At 39.4% G+C, this 8,592-nt stretch overlaps 1 protein-coding gene across 4 annotated transcripts in view; it reads left to right on the top strand.

Annotated features, from left to right (window-relative positions):
- The first annotated feature begins 6,132 nt into the window (after positions 1 to 6,132).
- The window catches only part of LOC752233 (multidrug resistance-associated protein 4), a 53,774-nt gene continuing 51,314 nt past the window's right edge, over positions 6,133 to 8,592 (top strand). For 2 of the 4 annotated variants that reach the window (XM_030976078.1, XM_030976066.1), the window contains exon 1: positions 6,133 to 6,490. The gene's annotated coding sequence lies outside the window, so the exon portion shown is untranslated. Of the gene's footprint in view, positions 6,508 to 8,592 lie in introns of all 4 variants that reach the window. The other 2 variants (XM_030976070.1, XM_030976086.1) reach the window with 2 other exon arrangements.

The raw sequence follows: 8,592 nt of genomic DNA, 5'->3' as shown, positions 1-8,592 counted from the left end.
TCACTATTTAGCTTGTAAATAGACTGCATTATACTTATCCTTTTATTATTGTCAGTTTGTCACTATCTACATTCATTGTACATGTACCTGTACATATATAATTTGTGTTTACTAGTTGGTTCATTGTTCATGTTTGTACTTTCATACACTATATACCTAATATCGTTTTTATCTTTGTGTCATTATCTATGTATAATATATATGTGAATTGTATTCATAACTCATGCATTGTTATTTATACTTTTATGTTTGTTTGTACTCTCATACCCCGAGAGGGGGTCAAAGAGTCAATAAAATTCTACAAATTCTACAAATTCTACGGTGTGAAGTATGACACGAATCATATGATCACGATACGTTTTTACTTTGTAAACGTAGTAAGCCTCTCCATTTGTACTAAAAGTAGTACTAAGATACATAATAATATATTTCCCTTCCTACTTTTTAAGTTGTATGTAAATAAATCATTACAAACGATGAAGTCTTGACTACGGGGGAAAATGGGTCACCCGCGGGATGAAACGATGAGTGCTATAATAGGGGTGAAGCGCATAAGGGAGAAGCGGGACAAACAGTGCATGCTATACATTAATTATTATGCTCTTGTAATATGTTCAGGTCTTCCCTGATCATCACGATGTCGATGCATGTGCTTATCACGTCAGCTACCCCGTTTTTTCAACACGGTCCAGTGACACCATTACTGCCTTCCCCGATCCCCCCCCCCCCCCCACAGACGCCATTATTATGACCCAATTTTTTTTCTCCATTCTGTTTGAATTTCCCCAAACTGATTCCCACAAATTCACCGACAGTGGTAGCAATATAATGCAACGCCCCAACACCACCACGTCCCCTCCCTGCACACTCCCCTCAACTTCATGTTCTCAAGTAGGAGCTTAATTTGCTTGAGACTATATACATAGAAAGAAAAAAGAGAGAAAGAGGTGGTGGAGAGAGACAGAGAGAGAGAGAGAGAGAGAGAGAGAGGAGAGAGAGACAGAGAGAGAGGGGAGAGAGAGAGACAAATATATATAAGAGAGAGGGGGAGAGAGAGAGAGAAACAAAAGTGGTCTAACAGCAGCCAATCATTTTGTATAAAATGTGTTATTATTTTAATTAACAAATTGAACTCGGACGAAGAAACTCCACCCACATTGTCTAACGTTTTGCTCGACATTATATTTTCGTTCTTCATTTACCATTTATAATATCCGACGTAGCAAGTTGATATAGATCAAACAGCGCCCCCTATATAATAACTATAACAACCAAATAAATAAATGAATGAGTGAATAGAGAACTACCATAGAGATTAGTAGTATATTATCTCTATGAGAACTACAGAGAGAAAAAAGTATTTGATGCGACCGCCGAATTTCTTGGTTCATCATTCCTGTGCTATTTCTGTTTTATGATTTCGAGCTCCCAGCATGATTGTATCACCAACCAGAACGTGAGCAATATTAAAGTGATAATGCGGTCATGGACGTTTCGTCAATTTGTAATTGCATACAAATTATAGGCCTATCTCGCAAAATATTTCGAATTAGAGGTAATATTTTTGTAATCCTCTAGCAAATAAAAAAATCATTTGAGTTCTAAGTTCACCATGCAACCAAATCCGCGACGTGACTGAGCAATATTTGACAAGTGATAATGGCGCGTTCATGGATGTTTAGTCAATTAGTAATTGCATATAGGCCTATCTCGCAAAATATTTCGAGTTAGGGGTATATTTTCGAAGCGCCGAGTAAATAAGACAATCGTTTGAGTTCTAAGTTCACCATGCAAATGCAACCATGCAACCAGGACCGCGATGTGAACAATTTAGAGCTTTTAATACAGCTGTGTTGAGCGATAGAAACACACACTATGCAGGCGCGGATCCAGGGGGGGGGGGGCCAAGCGGGCCTTGGCGCCCCCTTCCCCCCCCCCCCCCCCCGCAAAAAAAAAAGGAGAGAGAGAGAAGGAAAGAAGGGAAAGGGAAAGAGGAGAGAAAGGGAAAACAAGAAGAGGAAGAAGAAAAGAAATGAGGGAAGAAGTAGATCGGGAGGAGGGCAAAAGGACTTGCCTCCCAGACTGTTGCCCCCCCCCCCCCCCCAATCAAAAAATAAAAGAGAAGGAAGGAGGGGGGGCCAAAGGAAGGAAGAGAACGTAGGAAAAAAACTGAATTTAGACAAAGATTAAGAGTCGATAACGACACAACAAATCGTCTTCTTTCTCTAATGATTTAATGAAACGTAAGCTTCCGCTTAGCGCGGGAGGGGGAAAACTAAATTCAGACGAGGATTATTTTTGGGGAACGACACAACAAATCGTCTTCTTTCTCTAATGATTTAATGAAACGTAAGCTTCCGCTTAGCGCGGGAGGGGGAAAACTAAATTCAGACGAGGAATATTTTTTTGGAACGGTAGCCTACAACAAATCGTCTTCTTTCTCTAATAATTTATTGAAATGTCAAAGCTTCCGCGTTTCGCGGAGGAGGGAGGGGAAACTCGCCCCTCCCTGCACCCATCCACCCACAATTACGTCACTGCTGGTCACCATTACGAACCAATATTTGGCTCGCATAATTTCAAATTTTGCCCCCCCCCCCCCCCCCCCCCCTAAGAAATCCTGGATCCGCGCCTGACGTATATACAACGGCAACAGTTTCAATATAAAATGTAAGTTCTTCTTACTTAAATCATTGGTCTGGAAACAATTATTTGCCCATTGTTGTGTATTGTATTACATTTTCACTGACAATGAATTCACATTGTAATGCAATTTTCAAGTTTCCAAGGCTTATTTAGGAGAACAGAAGATTAATATTGTTAAGTTGTACGATAACATCACTCAGTTTGATTTGATTGGAGATATATTAAAAACAGAGTAAAGGCTATACAGTATCAAACAAACATACACCATTAAACTTCAAGCTCACTCACACATGATTTATTGCGACACTTTCAAGGCTACTTATTATTTCAAGTTCATGTACATACAAAGGGCAACAGCTTCAATATTAAACATAATTTAATCATTGGTCTGGAAAATGTTAATGCCCATTGTATTATTATACAACATTTTCCATAACGATGAATATACATTGTATAATGCAATTTTCTGGGAAAACCATACTTGTCATTACTGTTATATTTGTTATGATACTAAAGCAAATCGTTTCGCTTATCGATAAGATAAATCAATGTGAAGTACGTGTCAATAATGAAATCATTACGTGCTATTTTTAACCGGACTAGACATTTGAAATGTATAAAAAAAATGTATACACTATTGACAGCAAACAAGTTTTTTAAACAAAGAATTCAGAAATTGAACAACATTGCACATTTTAGTCTACACGGCATGCTCTACACCCTTAGTTGGACTGTAAACAGTTGTCTTCTTAAGTCTTCCATATAAATATAAATTTAAAGGAGGTCAATAATCATGAAAACACCACTCTCGTTAGGTTGACACATCAATATATATTGTGCACACATGTAACAATGTGATAATATTTTTTCTTTGGGGGGGGGGGCGGGAGGAGGGCAATTCAAAAAGGGACTGATATGTGAACATTAATATTGATAGGTCGCTTCACAAAAGGGGCATACATAGTCCTTTTTTGTGGATAGTTTTTTGAGCAAAACACAAAATAGGTGGAGCCAACGTCCACACAGGTCACATCGCACCCATGGAGGTTTTGGCCCGAATTTACAAAGGAGGTTTGTCGACAAATCTAGGTTTATGTGCTTCATAATGACGCGTTTCGATGCGTTTGTCTGAAACGCTTCATATAATTATAACGCACATAAACATAGGTTTGTCTACAAACCTCCTTTGTGAATTCGGGCCTTTGGGAATTCGGGCCTTTGTGTCTGTGTCCTTCCCTGGCTTTTCACACGACACATTTCCCCCCATGTCTTTTGCGAGATGCCCCACATTCCGAGAATTTATTCTCTTGGACACAACTAGAGCGTTCTGCAATTGAAAGCGAAATGTGCGAGTCAGGGGCGGCGATCCCGGGGGAAGGACGGGGTACACGTCTTCCCTCAATTTTCTGAGGGGGATCGTCCCCCATGGATAATTTGAAAAAAGTGCACACCAACAAAATGTATAGCAAATACTGACTAAAGACTGTAACACGCTTTAAAGGTACTATGTCCCTTTTGCATCCAACCTCAACTTTGCAGGAATTATGAATATGTCATGTACTATGTCCTATTTGTGAAATTTAAACGTTAGCAGTGTCCTCATATTCAAATTATGCAAGGAAAACCGTTTATTTGCTATATAGACTTCACTGTCAGACACTATTAAGTGACTGACTGGCTTTTTTTCTTCTTTGGTAATAACATACATAAAATGAGCTGTAGAGGGCACCTGAGCATTTGTCTAAATCAATAACCTGTAGAGGTGTAGTGGACGAGTGGATATGTCACCGGACTGTGGATCACAAGGTTCGCGGTTCATGTCCCACCGCGGCACTATAATGTCCTTTGGCAAGACATTGATCTACATTTGCCACTCTCCACCCAGGTGTTAAATGGGTACCCGGTAGGATGCGAAAGCTAATGTGGTTAGATTAGCAAGTGTGCGCTTGTAAAAAAAGACGCCTGGCTGGAATGCTCCCCAGGGAGTGGAGAATGTGCATACATTGTGTGCGGGTAAGCCTGAATCCTATGACCGGGGTAATAATATATACATCTGTAAAGCGCTTTGAGAGGGCCTCCGGTCCTGAAAAGCGCTATATAAGAACTAGCTATTATTATTATTATTATAACCTACTTCTTGTAATGGCCAAAATTAAACTGATTGAATCTTTACGCAGCAAAAAACGTTCGACCATTCGGTACAATGGTCTGAAAATCAGACTATTATTTATACTGGCTCTATAGCTCTTAAGTCGATTCGATAACTAATTGTCGTTATTTTCCCACTTAAAGACATTTTCAAGCCCCCCCCCCCCTTTTTTTTTAGGGAAGTTCTAAATTAGTGTTATATTTCAAATGCCGTTGGAATTTAACCTTTTCATTTTTTGGCCTCCAAAGGGGACATATTATAGTACCTTTAAGATTTTCCGAATGATTCCGTATTTTCCTTAGAGGTAATACAAAGTTTTGGTATTGGGTCATGAATTTGGTTCAAATGAACATATTGGAAGCATTATGCGATCCTATATGTTCAATGATCGTTGTCACGGTTGAAATCGAGTCTGTGATGAAATTGTTGAATAATAAACTCTTTATGTTGTAAATTAGCTACCTCTCAAGATTGATATCACTTTAGCTTTAAAATAATGTCTCTTGACTACAATCGACGATTTTCTATTCCCATTTGGAAATTATATATCAGAACTGCATATTCCGAGATTTTCATCGTCGCAGCTACCATTGTATGGCTGTATAGGCGCTATTTGAAATTTACCGGGGGCACTATTAATTTGACATTTTAATTTCTCGAAATCCTTAGCGTTTGAGAGCCCAATTTTGTCAAAGTTGCTTATTCTAACACTAGGTTTCACAATGGTAATGCAATTAAATATCATAATCCAATCCTTTTGAGATATCACCAGAACTTTATATTACATTGGCTTTACAATAATGAAACTGGGAGAATTCTCTCTCGGGCCATCCGGATTGGCATGCCCTGCGGTCTGGACTGGCTTATAGAAAGATATACAAATAAATATTGATGATCATTGCATTTCCAGGAATAACGGATTCGATGCGTTTCGTTTCAAGTATGCTAGTCTACATTTTTTTGTGTGTGTGTGTGGATATTTAAACAGGGTGACTCATTGATACCATAATGGTAGTCTTCCATGAGGCCCTGTTAAACATAATAAGAAACAATAGTTTTAAAAACAATTCATGAACATAAATGAGTAAGAACATTAGGACGTTAGGGATACCAACATTGTTATAAACATATTCACAACAAAAAATATTACAGGATAGTAAATTACTGAAATTTCCCTCCCTTTACATCATCGAGTTACTATGCTTTACAAGTCTAGACTCCTTACATAAAGGAGTATTCGTGCAATATGAGCCACGCCCCCTGTCACTCGTCTTGTTGACTTGTATCATTACGCAACATATAGATACTAAATAAGAAGCTCGTTGAACTGATTCACACGCGGCTGTTTGTTTGGTAATTTTGGGGAATTCGATTACTTGGGATTAATTGCACTGAGTCTCGTCTCGTCGGAGAACGTTTTCACAGCAACGGCAACTTTAGTACCAACTGTTTTCTTGTGAATCACGAACCGCAGATCAAATAAGAGATTTGTTCGACAAAATACAACTTGTTTAGTCTAATTTGTTGATCAATTTAGAAGTCGGTTGCAACACTCCATGCATGGCTGGCATGAGCACAATCATCGCCTAGGCTAGCCGCTGAGCCGAGGAGTTGAGCGCATCGTGCATGTCGGGTGAGGAGGAGGAGGAGCTAGGATCTGCTAGCACAGTGCACAGCTCAGTAGCAGTCCTGAGAGTGAGTTCAGTATACATGTAAGGGCTAGGGGGCCGGCCGGGGCCATGGTCGTTCGTATTTGTAACTGCACTTTTACAGTTTTAATAATGTCTCAAACTGGATGCAAAGTTATTCTTATAGTCTTACATAGATCTAGTGTTAGTAATCAGTAATTCAGCCTGAGCTGTATCAAGCCAGGTGTCTTGACTCTTGTGTTACCGAGGATCGGATTCTAAATTCTTTTAAGTTCTAGATCGATCTAGTTCCATTCGTGATTCAGCAAGCTGGTATGACAAATGCAAAATTAATCATGATGTAATAATATTAAGTAATAATTAAGACGGAAGAAGAATGATGTGAGACCGAGAAAAATCAGTCTACATGTGTATGTCATTCAGGGATATGTTTCGCTCATACTACGTCTGGCTTCACAGATCTCTCTGCATGAGCTGAGAGCGTCGTAAGACAAAAATATGTTTAATAAATCTTCCAGTTACTTGAATTAGTGAACAGATTTTTCTGTCAAGTACTAATGAGTAAGAATGGTGTGAGTGTGCTAGAAAAAAGGAATTGTTTAACAAAGGTAAGGTCATTAGGTCAATCCACTTAGGCCAAGGTTGCTTTGGTGTATCCCAGACTATACCAAAACCCTTTGATACCGGCCTGTAACTTTAAAGGCAGACATTCTAGACTTGAATACCAAAACTTCTGGAAGGAAGCCGACCTTCCAGATCTAACTTCAAGGGGGGGGGGGGCGGGGATGTCTTAGCTTCCGGGTATTGCACCATGGTCATTTTACATACTGTACACTGTAGGTCTGTATCTTGCTTGCTGGGTCATATGAGAATTGTCATACAGACTGTAGTTGGTTTCATTTTGTTTTCTGGGATTTTCATCTCAGTGATCTCACTTATATCATAAACGACTCTTGGATAACCCCGTATGGCACTTAACCTGGTACATGTACTACACAAAGGTACACATGGGTGACTTCTTGTAAAAGGCTTTCTTTTCTTCCTCTTTTTTGGTCGACTTTTGCGAGGTCATCTGGCCATTGTAAATAAATGTTTACTATCCCATTTTCCTAACCCTTGACTTGAGTGTATAGGATTATTAAATGAACAATTCACTCATTTATTTTCATTCTGTCCAATTTTGTTTGTGTTGCTGCTGTAAGTGGGGGAGGGGGAGGGGGGGGTAGGGGTAGGGGGGGGGGGGTCTGTGTCTGTAAAGGGTATTTAGTGTTTATAATTGTTTTGTATCTCCATTGTTATACCTTGAATACCTTGAATACCAAAGCTTCTGGAAGAAAGCCATCTCCAGCTGCCAAGCTTCCAGGTCTAAGTTCAAAGGGGGGGGGGGGGGGTTGTCCCAGCTTCCGGGTCTTGCACCATAGTCCTTTTACATCTGTATCTTGCTTGCTGGGTCATATCAGGATTGTCATAACTGGAGAGTCAACTGGGAGAAGGGTGAATGATATTGCTCCTTCTTCCAGTGTTCGTCAAGTCTGGCTTTAAAGCTTTTTACTGAGGTTGCAGATACCACCAACTCAGGCAGGGAGTTCCAGTCGTTTCAGTGTTGCCTGAGTTTGGTGTTGAACCTATGATATGTTCAGGTGCCTCCTGTTTTACAAGCCTTGTGCTTTTTTTTTCAAGGTATCCTTTTATCTACTTTTGACCTTTTGGTGTATTTATGACTGTTATGTTTTTACATTGTTGGATGATAACTAAATTGACCTAAATTGAAAATTGAATTCAGTCTGGTAGGCCTGCCCTTAAAAATACAGACCAGTTCTGGTCATGCGATTGCATTGTGAAAGAAACGTTGTGGAATCGATTAGAAAAAAGTTCTGATCATGTAGCATGTAAGTATTGGTGTGTACTGCAAGGTTCTGGAGTTATCTAAATCATAAGAAATCTGGCCCAGTCTTGGTAAAGTAACAACTAACAAGTGCTGTACACAGAGAGATGCACATAGGACTACACAAATGGTGTGGGGCTACTAACCTTGATTTCCTTATCGTTCTATGCTCATTACTCAGCCAGTGTACATTTCCTACCAAAATTGTTTGGCAAATTACACTTTTTTGTAATCTTGATTATTCAGTTTAAGTTTCGTTTGAT

This window comes from Strongylocentrotus purpuratus, unplaced genomic scaffold (assembly GCF_000002235.5).
Source record: "Strongylocentrotus purpuratus isolate Spur 01 unplaced genomic scaffold, Spur_5.0 spur5_contig_869, whole genome shotgun sequence".
Taxonomy (NCBI): Eukaryota; Metazoa; Echinodermata; class Echinoidea; order Camarodonta; family Strongylocentrotidae; genus Strongylocentrotus; species Strongylocentrotus purpuratus.
Note: the sequence above shows the minus strand (reverse complement) of the source record. Positions and strands in the feature narration are given on the sequence as shown.